General features: G+C 39.9%; 1 non-coding gene across 1 annotated transcript; it reads left to right on the forward strand.

The window, feature by feature from the left end:
• Positions 1-2,071: 2,071 nt before the first annotated feature.
• Positions 2,072-2,178, forward strand: LOC138077373 (U6 spliceosomal RNA). The gene has a single exon (XR_011144809.1). It is a non-coding gene; the product is annotated as a U6 spliceosomal RNA (small nuclear RNA).
• The last annotated feature ends 9,375 nt before the right edge of the window (positions 2,179-11,553 follow it).

The raw sequence follows: 11,553 nt of genomic DNA on the forward strand, positions 1-11,553 counted from the left end.
CAGCTAAAAAGGGAACAACCTAACCAGGAGTTTCATGGTAAATACTTAAGACTTTGTGGGTCATATAGTCTCTGTTGCAAGCTCTGCTACTGAGGTTCAAAAGCAAACACTAACATTACATACATGAGTGAGCTCTGTTCCAATAAAACTTTATTTACAAAGACAGGAGGTAGGCTGGATTTAGCCTTTGGGCTATCGTTTGCCTGTCTTTGTGGATCTAATCGAACGCTCCCCACCTAGTTTGAATGATTTCGTCATTTGTTGGATTTAATTCAATAGATGGTTTTGGTAGCATAGAGAAATTAACTACTAAGAAAAGTTAGATTTGTGCTTAAGGAGTACTCTGCTTAAAATTTTACCATTAGAAGTTCAGTTTATGTGTTGAACATTCTTTAGGAATCTGCTTAAAATGCAAGGGCTTAGGAAATATATCCTTAGTATTAATTAAGTACTAACTAATATACTAATTAGTATTAATGATTAATATTAGTTAAGTACTAACTAATATATCCTTAGTATTAATTAAGTAGCTACGGCTGAAAGAGGCCCTAGAAGCTGCCAGAGAATACACAGTACCTAGCATAAGGAAAAGAGGATTGAAAGGGGTGAGCCATGAAAGGGAGGTGTCTGTCTCCTGGCTTTAAACAGTTATTCATAGGATCTATTTGACCATCCAATAATATTTTTTTGTTGTTGTTCCTGCAAAGGCACATTCTTTAGGAATAAAGTCCTGCATGAATGAGTGCTCAGATATCCAGACCGAGGGTGCCACTTTGTTCACTGCACACCCATTCAACAAACACAGATTTTGTTGCAAGGCTCAGGGCTAGGAAATGAAGGTAAGAAGTGGAATAGGATAATCCAGCAGGGAAAATCCACATATAATACAAAATGGCAGAATCTACAAAAGAAGCAAGAACAAAAGGCAATTCTTTTTAAAAGTCCCTCAAACTGCCGGTCTCATTTCTCTCCGGCCCTCCCTCCAGTTCATTCTAGTTCCATGTATTGAAAGGTGTTCCTAGGGCTAATTATTCCTTATTTTTAAAGCTGGCATGACAGTAATAGTGAAAAACTATAAATATGGTGGTTGGTAGTTGGTATAAACCTTATTTACTCCTTGCTATTTCCTTAACATTTCCATTTAAGTTGCTCAAACTAGAAAAAGATACTAGGAAGTGTTGCTCATGCATTAAAACCCCCTTGTGTGTTTAACCCATTCACCATAAGCTTGATTTACAACAGCTTCCCTTGCTTGATGAATCCCACATGCCCCATAATTTAAACATCTTAATGTGCCTCTCACTGGAGTGCCTTTTTATTTGAATTTAAATTGATTCTGAAACTGCTCCCAGTCAGAAGTTTGTGTTTGGTAAGCCGTAGCTTACAGTGGAATATGGTCACACCAAGGTCCAATCTGCAAGGTATCAGAGGGAGGTTCAATTGCTACCATAATTAACCTAGTTTAGGTTAATTTAACCATAGAATATATACTCTGGTGACTATTTAATCTGCCACAAATAAATGAATAGCAAAGATCCTGAGCCACTTGACAACTGAAATACAGTTTGTTCATATAAATACAGAAGAACCTCAAGTTCACTTCTGGATTTGTGCAACTTATGCTTTTTTGAAGAATTTTCAATAGAAGGCAGACAAGATTTTTGTAGCATTCTAAACTTGAGAGCAATCATCCTTGTCTAGTCCAGATAAAACCAAACTTAAAACATTTTTAAAAAGTGGTTTATCATTTCTCCTATTCAAAGAGTATGCTGGAAGTCATTTAATGATTCTTCCAGTGATATGGACAGACTTGCAAACAAAAAAGGGAATATAATGAGGCAATGGGTGAACAAAGTATCCAGAGAGGAGAGGCCTAGACTGCTGAGAGCCCAGGGCTCCACAGAGGCTGCAGCCCTGGCCCCTGACTAGCATCACCACAGCCATGTTGATGCAGATCCTCCCCCTAAAACACAGAGGATGGTGATTCTGATTCATGTAAACAGGCCTACCCTCTTGGACAATTGATTTTTTATCTCTGGAAATTAGGTGGCCTTAAAAATTCCTCAGGCTTGTGCTTGGATGGGCAGCATATATACTAAAATTGGAACAATACAGAGAAGATTAGCGTGGCCCCTGGGCAAGGATGACATGCAAATTCATGAAGCATTGCATATTTTTAAAGAATATTGCAAGAGATAAGGAAGGGCACTACATAATGATCAAGGGATCAATCCAAGAGGAAGACATAACAACTGTAACTATTTATGCACCCAACATAGGAGCAACTCAATACATAAGACAGACACTAACAGACATAAAAGGAGAAATTGGCAGTAGCACAATAACAGTAGGAGACTTTACCACCCCACTCACACCAATGGACAGATCATCAAAACAGAAAATTCATAAGGAAACACAAATGTTAGAGACACATTAGATGAGATGGATTTCATCAATAGCTCAGGACATTCCATCCAAATGCAGAAGAATACACTTTCTTCTCAAGTGTACATGGAATATTCTCCAGGATAGACCCCCACCTTGGGTCACAAATCAAACCTCAGTAAACTTAAGAAAATTGAAATCATATCAAGCATCTTCTCCGACCACAATGCTATGAGACTAGATATCAATTACAAGAAAAAAAGTGTAAGAAACACAAACACATGGAGATTAAACAACACATTTCTAAATAACCAACAGGTGACTGAAGAAATCAAAAGGGAAATTGAAAAATTTCTAGAAACAAATGACAATGAAAAAAATGACAATTGAAACCTATGAGATGCACCAAAAGCAGTTCTAAGAGGGAATTTATAGCAATATAATCCTACCTCAAGAAACAAGAGAAACGTCAGATAGATAACCTAACTTTACACCTAAAACAACTGGGAAAAGAAGAAGAACAACAAAAACCCCCAAAGTTAGGAGAAGGAAAGAAATCATAAAGATAAGAGAAGAAATAAGTGAAAAAGAAATGAAAGAAACAATAGTAAAGATTAGTAAAACTAAAAGGTGGTTCTTTGAGAAGATAAACAAAATTGACAAGCCTTTAGCCAGATTAGCAAGAAAAAAAAGAGAGAAGAATCAAAGCAACTAAATTAGAAATGAAAAAGGAGAGGTTACAGCAGACAATGCAGAAATACAAAGGGTTATAAGAGACTATTATGAACAACTATATGGCAATAAAATGGATGACCTGGAAGAAATGGACAGATTCTTAAAAAAGTTCTATCTTCCAAGACTGAACAAGGAAGAAATAGAAATTATGAACAACCTAATTACAAGCACTGAAATTGAAGCTGTGATCAAATATCTCCCAAAAAACAAAAGCCCAGGGCCAGATGGCCTTACAGGAGAATTCTATCAAACATTTAGAGAAGAGCTAATGCCTATCCTTCTAAAACTCTTTCAAAAAAATTGCAGAGGAAGGAACACTTCTAAACTCATTCTACAAGGCCACCATCACTCTGCTAACAAAACCGGACAAAGATGACACACAAAAAGGAAACAATAGGCCAGTATCACTGATGAACACAGATGCAAAACTCCTCAACAAAATTTTAGCAAACAGAATTCAGCAACACATCAAAAAGCTCATACACTATAATCAAGTTGGGTTTATTCTAGGAATGCAGGGATTCTTCAATATATGCAAATAAATCAATGTGATACACCATATTAACAAATTGAAAGATAAAAACCACATGATCATCTCAATAGATGCAGAAAAAGTCTTTGGCAAAATTTAGCAGCTGTTTATGATTAAAACTGTCCAAAAAATTGGCATATAAGGAACCTATCACAACACAGTAAAGGCCATATATGATAAGCCTACAGCAAACATTATTCTCAATGGTGAAAAACTGAAAGATTAAGATCAGGAACAAGACAAAGTTATCCACTTTCACCACTATTATTCAACATAGTTCTGGAAGTCCTAGCTACAGCAATCAGAGAAGAAAAAGAAATAAAAGGAGTCCAGACTGGAAAAGAAGTAAAGCTCTCACTGTTTGCAGATGACATGACTCTGTACATAGAAAACCCTAAAGGTAGTATCAGAAAACTACGAGAGCTAATCCATGAATTTAGCAAAGTTGCAGGATACAAAATCAATACACAGAAATCACGTGTATTTCTATATATTAACAATGAAATATCAGAAAGAGAAATTAATGAATCAATCCCATTCACCACTGCAAGAAAAAGAATTAAGTATCTAGGAATAAACTTAACTAAGGAGACAAAAGAACTGTACATAGAAAATTATGACACTAATGAAAGAAATCAGAGGCAACATAAAGAGATGGAGAGCTATTCCATGTTCCTGAGTAGGAAGAATCAATATTGTGGAAATGACTATACTACCAAATGCAATCTACAGATTCAATATGATCCCTATCAAATTACCAATGGCATTTTTCACAGAACTTGAACAAAAAATTTCATGATTCATATGGAAACACAAAAGACCCAGAATAGCCAAAGCAGTCTTGAGAAAGAAGAATGGAGCTGGAGGAATCAACCTTCCTGACCTCAGATTATAGTACAAAGCTACAGTCATCAAGTCAGCATGGTACAGGCATAAAAAAAGAAATATAGACCAGAGGAACAAGATAGAAAACCCAAAAATAAATGCATGCACCTATGGGTACCTTATTTTTGACAAAGGAGGCAAGAGTATACAATGGGGCAAAGTCAGCCTCTTCCATAAATGGTGCTGGGAAAGTTCAGTTCAGTTCAGCTCAGTTGCTCAGTCATGTCCGACTCTTTGTGACCTCATGAATTGCTGCACGCCAGGCCTCTCTGTCCATCACCAACTCCCAGAGTTCACTCAGAGTCATGTCCATTGAGTCGGTGATGCCATCCAGCCATCTCATCCTCTGTCGTCCCCTTCTCCTCCTGCCCCCAATCCCTCCCAGCATCAGTCTTTTCCAATGAGTCAACTCTTCGCATGAGGTGGCCAAAGTACTGGAGCTTCAGCTTTAGCATCAGTCCTTCCAAAGAACACCCAGGACTAATCTCCTTTAGAATGAGCTGGTTGGATCTCCTTGCAGTCCAAGGGACGCTCGAGAGTCTTCTCCAACACCACAGTTCAAAAGCATCAATTCTTCAGTGCTCAGCTTTCTTCACAGTCCAACTCTCACATCCATACATGACCACTGGAAAAACCATAGCCTTGACTAGACGGGCCTTAGTCGGCAAAGTAATGTCTCTGCTTTTGAATATGCTATCTAGGTTGTTCATAACTTTCCTTCCAAGGAGTAAGCATATTTTAATTTCATGGCTACAATCACCATCTGCAGTGATTTTGGAGCCCCCAAAATAAAGTCTGACACTGTTTCCATTGTTTCCCCATCTATTTCCCGTGAAGTGATGGGACCAGATGCCATGATCTTAGTTTTCTGAATGTTGAGCTTTAAGCCAACTTTTTCACTCTCCCCTTTCACTTTCATCAAGAGGCTTTTAAGTTCCTCTTCATTTTCTGCCATAAGGGTGGTGTCATCTGCATATCTGAGATTATTGATATTTCTCCCAGCAATCTTGATTCCAGCTTGTGCTTCTTCCAGCCAAGCGTTTCTCATGATGTACTCTGCATAGAAGTTAAATAAGCCGGGTGACAATATACAGCTGGGAAAACTGGACAGTAAAAAAAATAAATTAGAAACTTCCTAACACCGTTCACAAAAATAAACTCAAAATGGATTAAAGACCTAAATGTAAGACCAGAAACTGTAAAACTCTTAGAGGAAAACATAGGCAGAACACTGATGACATAAATCAAAGCAAAATCCTCTATGACCCACCTCCTGGTGCTGCTGCTAAGTCACTTCAGTCGTGTCCGAATCTGTGAGACCCCATAGATGGCAGCCCCCCAGGCTCCTCTGTCCCTGGGATTCTCCAGGCAAGAACACTGGAGTGGGTTGCCATTTCCTTCTCCAATGACCCACCTCCTAGGGTAATGGAAATAAAAGCAAAAGTAAACAAGTGGGATCTGCTTAAACTTAAAAACTTTTGCACAACAAAGGAAACTATACGCAAGGTGAAAAGACAACCCTCAGAATGGTAGCAAATAATAGCAAATGAAACAACTAAAAAGAGTTAGTTTCCAAAATATATAAACAGCTCATACAACTCAACACCAGGAAAACAAACACTCAATTAAAAAATGGGAAAAAGACCTAAACAGACATTTCTCCAAAGAAGACATACAGATAGCTAACAAACACATGAAAAGATGCTCAAAATCGCTCAGTATTAGAAAAATGCAAATCAAAACGACAATGAGATATCACCTTACACTGGTCAGAATGGCCAGCATCAAAAAGTCTACAAACAATAAATGCTGGAGAGGATGTGGAGAAAACGGAATCCTCTTGCACTGTTGGTGGGAATGTAAATTGATACAGCCATATGGAAGATGGTTTTTTAAGATGGAAATTCCTTAAAAAACTAGGAATAAAACCACCATATGACCCAGCAATACCACTCCTAGGCATGTATCTGCAGAAACCCGGGTTGAAAAAGACACATATATCCCATTGTTCATTACAGCACTATTTATAACCGCTAGAACATGGAAGCAACCTAGATGTCCATTAACAGATGAATGGATAAAGTTGTGGTATATATACACAGTGGAATATTACTCAGCCAGAGAAAGCAACATGTTTAAGTCAGTTCTGATGAGGTGGATGAACTTAGAACCTATTATACAGAGTGGAGTGAGTCAGAACGAGAAAGCTAAATATCGTATTCTAATGCATATATATGGAATCTAGAAAAATGGTACTGAAGAATTTATTTACAGGTCAGCAATGGAGAAACAGACATAGAGAATAGACTTATGGACATGGGGAGAGGGGAGGAGAGGGTGAGATGTATGGAAGGAGTAACATGGAAACTTACATTGCCATATATAAAATAGATAGCCAACGGAAATTTGCTGTGTGGCTCAGGAAACTCAAACAGGGGCTCTGAGGCAATCTAGAGGGTTGGGGTGGGGTGGCAGATGGGAGGGCGGTTCACAAGGAGGGGATATATATATACCTATGGATGATTCATGTTGAGGTTTGACAGAAAACAACAAAATTCTATAAAACAATTATCCTTCAATAAAAAATACATTTAAAAAATAATATTAAACCAAAAAAAAAATTCTTGAGGCTTGGAGTAGATAGAGAGGACATAGCAATTGTTTCCTCCACACCAGGAATTATGATATATTGTAAGGTTCTTCTTATCATGGGAGAGAGGGACAGAAAACAAGCTTGCTTTGATCAGGTGCAGATTTAAATTAGTTCTTTACATTTAGCTAGCATTGTTAATTGTTAAGGGACATTTCGTCACCCACTCATTCAATGGCATGTTGACGCGACATTTGCTATAGGAGTTTTTGCAAGGTGCCCGCCCTGCTGGAATGCACAGTCTGATGCTGAAGGCAGACAAGACAGCTGACAAATTGTGAGAAGTGGTAAGAAGGGTAAAGAGGATTTGCTAATAGAGGCCATGGGCTGGAGGTGAGGGTAGGGTGGAGAGGACCTACTTAACAAGGGTAGTCAAGGAGTAAGAATCATGGTGGAGGTAATGATCTTAAGCTTTAGAGTCCTTCACTTGTTCCAGCCACGGAGCCCTATGATCATGTGTTTTTAATAAGATCTACAAATTTAAGATTTACAATTTTTCCTTAAAAAAACTTCTCCCAAATTACATAAGCTTCAGAGCTTGCAACATCTGAATTCATGTCTGGTGGTTAGGGAAGTTTTCTCTGAAGAACAGACATTTTGGTTGGTCCCACTAGGATAAGGAAACTGCTGTGCTTGATGTGAGGGTAGAAGTTCTGTTGGGTTGAAGGGCCATTTGAAAATCCTGAAGCTGGAAATTGCCCAACCACTTGGAGGAAGTGTGGAGGGAGTAGAATGGAGAATGGAGAGAGAGGGAGGAGGCAAATTCTGAGAAAGTAGCAGGGGCAAACCCTGGGGGGTCACGGGGGTCACAGGAGGGAGTCTGGTTTATGTCAAAGTGATACGGAAAACCACTGGAGTGTTCTGGGCAGGCAAATGACACAATCAGATTTATATTTGTAAAAGATTTCTCAGAACTGATATAGGGTTGGGAGCATGATTAAAGAAAGGAGACTGTGGCAATATTCCAGGTGAGAGGTGGTGGTTTAGATTAGAGTGGTGATTGTAGTGGTTATGGAGGGAAGTGGAAAGATTTAGGATACATATCAGATTTTGAAATCATAGCCGATGGGTTGGATTGTAGGGAGCAGATAAAAGAGAAAAGATGACCTAATAGGTATTGGAGGAGGGGCAGAAATATTGCCAGAAGGTTGCAATAATCCCAAGTTGTGTTAGGACTATTTAGGAAGGTACTTATTAATATAATGGCTAGGGCTTTATATATGTGAATACGGCAAAGCTGACATCTCTTTGAAGGTGATGTAAGAGCAGGATTACGGAGTTAGACATGATTCGAGTCACTTAATCCCACTCGAGTGCCCAGGAATGAATTAGGGATGTGAAACATGTATACCATCTTCATAAATCAGACTTTAACTTTGTTATCGCAGTTCGTTTACATTTCTTAGTGGCCTGTGGGAAACAATTACATGACCAATACTGAATCATTCCAATCAATGAACAGATCAGCCTTTGAGAGCTCACATGAAATGTGGCCAACATTGTGTTTGCCTGTGGCTTAAGACCTTGACTTTAGGAGGTTTCATTAGGAGATGTTTTCCTAGAGTTAGAAACACATTTTTGCAAAAAAAGCAGTGAAGAGAAGTATTGGCTAATCTGGTTCTCTAATTTCTTCCCAGTATAACCAAAAGTGCTAAGGTTAACTGTAATTAAACACAATCTGAGGGTTTAGGATCCTAAAAAATCGATATTTGTGTGTGGTATATACAGCATGAGAGACAATTCCAAAGAGCTGTGAAGAGAAAACACTGTAAGGAGAGAGTAATTGCTATGCTGGCCTTAAGAAAATTCTTACCCTTTCCTTAGGGAATATAAAGCAATGAACATAACTGGTAGTTGTAAATGCAATGAAAGTCATATTATTCTTAAATAGTCATATAATTCTTAAATTATAATTATTCTTATCTTCATTAATTAGGCTTTTAGAAACTAGAGGTATTGAAATAACCTTGGAATTCAGGAAGGAGATCATTAGGCTGCAAAATAAGTTTCTTAAGGACTGACATGTCTAACTATGTAATGTGAAGAATGACATTCAACTTAGCATTCAACTCTATATGAAATCTTCCAAGAGTGGATTTTGTATAAACGAGTTTCTATCTTTTTTCTGAGCCCCTTTCTTCAGATTTTTCTGTTTTTTGATGAGAGTTGGTGATCTAGGAGTTTTTATATCTTGTCATTATGGGACTTCTGCCCTTCACTACCCTCACACACACAGTTTCTGAAACATTTTGAAGCATAGTGGATTTGACAAGAAGTCTAAGGTAGGTGGGGGGTAGGGTGGGGGGGAAGGTAGGCATAAGAAGTTAGCAGAAGACAAATGAGCCTGACCGGAAAGCCAATGTAAGACCAGTAGGGGTGAAATTAATACTTTCGGGATTGCTTACATTGGAGTGTTAAACCCTGAAGAAGTGCAAAGTAGGTATGATACAAACATTTTCGATAAAGGTAGGAAAAGAGGCAAAACGATGCAAGAATTAGAATGGAACGATTCAGGAGACCTTGCTGATGGTGCTGGAAAGAAAAGTAATGCAGTCTGAAATTCTGCCCATTGCAGAATTTTTGGTATGTAAACAGCAACTAGAACAGCCACCTACGCTGTTTCCTTGTGAGGTCTCTGCCTGCAGCTCAGACTCTCTGTTAGCCATCAGCCAAGAGTTATGTCCAAAGTCAAACTAAGGCATCAGAATTAAGTGTTAGCAGGAATTCCCTGGCAGCCCCGTGGGTAGGACTCCAAACTTCCATTGCAGGGGGCACAGGTTCAATCCCTGGTTGGGGAACGAAGATTCTACAAGCTGTGCACCACAGTCAAAAAATAAGATAACCGAAGTGTTAGCTTAAAAAACATGAGTGTTAGTATGTGGAAAGCCAATGCCACCATGTGTGAACTCTGAAAAGTCACCCTTCCCACCTTCTGGCTGTGACATGTCAAGGACCTGAGCATCATTCCTGCTGCTGGAGCCAATCTCAGCACCAACCCCTGGAGATTAGCTGTCACCTCCGAGCCCTACCAGGCATCCTGGGGAACCAGTATTACATGGTTTCTGGAGAGTGGCTGCACCAGTAGAACATGAAGCCTCTGTCTGGAAACTGCCCCAGATCCACTCCCAGAGCCAGATTTCACCCAGGAGCATCTCCCACTCTGTCCCTGAAGTCCTCTCAGCTGACCTGTCTGCACGTAGCTGTTGGCACTGTTTGGGTTTTCTCACCAGTTACACTGGACTATTACTACTACAACCAAACAATTCAGTATGCTTCTGGCTACCCCTGGATTGGGAAGATCTGCTGGAGAAGGGATAGGCAACCCACTCTAGTATTCTTGGGCTTCCCTGGTGGCTCAGATGATAAAGAATCCACCTGCAATGCGGGAGACCTGGGTTCAGTCCCTGGTTTGGGAAGATCCCTTGGAGAAGGGGATGGCTACCCACTCCAGTATTCTGGCCTGGAGAATTCCATGGACAGAGGAGCCTGGCAGGCTACAGTCCATGGGGTCGAAAAGAGTAGAACACAACTGAGCGACTTTCACTTTGACTGGCTACCCCAAAACATCATCGCTGGCTGTGTTGTTCATAAAATACCCTAGTTTTGTCGCTAAGTCATGTCCGACTCTATTGCAACCCCAAGGACTGTAGTCCCCCAGGCTCCTCTGTCCATGCGATTTTACAAGGAAGAAAACGAGAGTGGGTTGCCATTTCCTTCTCCAGAAGGTCTTCCCTACCCAGGAATTGAACCCATGTCTCCCACTTCTCCTGCATTGCAAGCAGATTCCTTACCACTGAGCCACCTGCTGCTGCTGCTGCTGCTGCTGCTGCTGCATCGTTTCAGTCGTATCCGACTCTGTGCGACCCCATAGATGGCAGACCACCAGGGTCCCCAGCCCCTGGGATTCTCCAGGCAAGAACACTGGAGTGGGTTGCCATTTCCTTCTCCAACGCATGAAAGTGAAAAGTGAAAGTGAGGTCACTCAGTTGTGTCCGACTCTTAGCAACCCCATGGACTGCAGCCTACCAGGCTCCTCCGTCCATGGGATTCTCCAGGCAAGAGTACTGGAGTGGGGTGCCATCACCTTCTCCAACTGAGCCACCTGGGAAGCCCTTATATGATACTTAATTTATTTGCCTTTGGTTAAAAAAAAAAATCACTTTTTATTGAAAGAAAACCCTGAGTGAATATGAGGTCTTTATCTCATTGTTGCCAAGTATGGTATGGTTTTTGTTAAAGCCTGAAGAGTAAGAAAATGGATGACTTTAATCAGCCACTAGTGGGGAAAAATAAGCTTAAGTATGTGACTTTCCATAAGATTAAAATTTGGGAAAACTAGCTAGACTTGCCCCTGTCTGTTGTATTC

This window comes from Capricornis sumatraensis, chromosome 3 (genome assembly GCF_032405125.1).
Source record: "Capricornis sumatraensis isolate serow.1 chromosome 3, serow.2, whole genome shotgun sequence".
Lineage (NCBI taxonomy): Eukaryota > Metazoa > Chordata > Mammalia > Artiodactyla > Bovidae > Capricornis > Capricornis sumatraensis.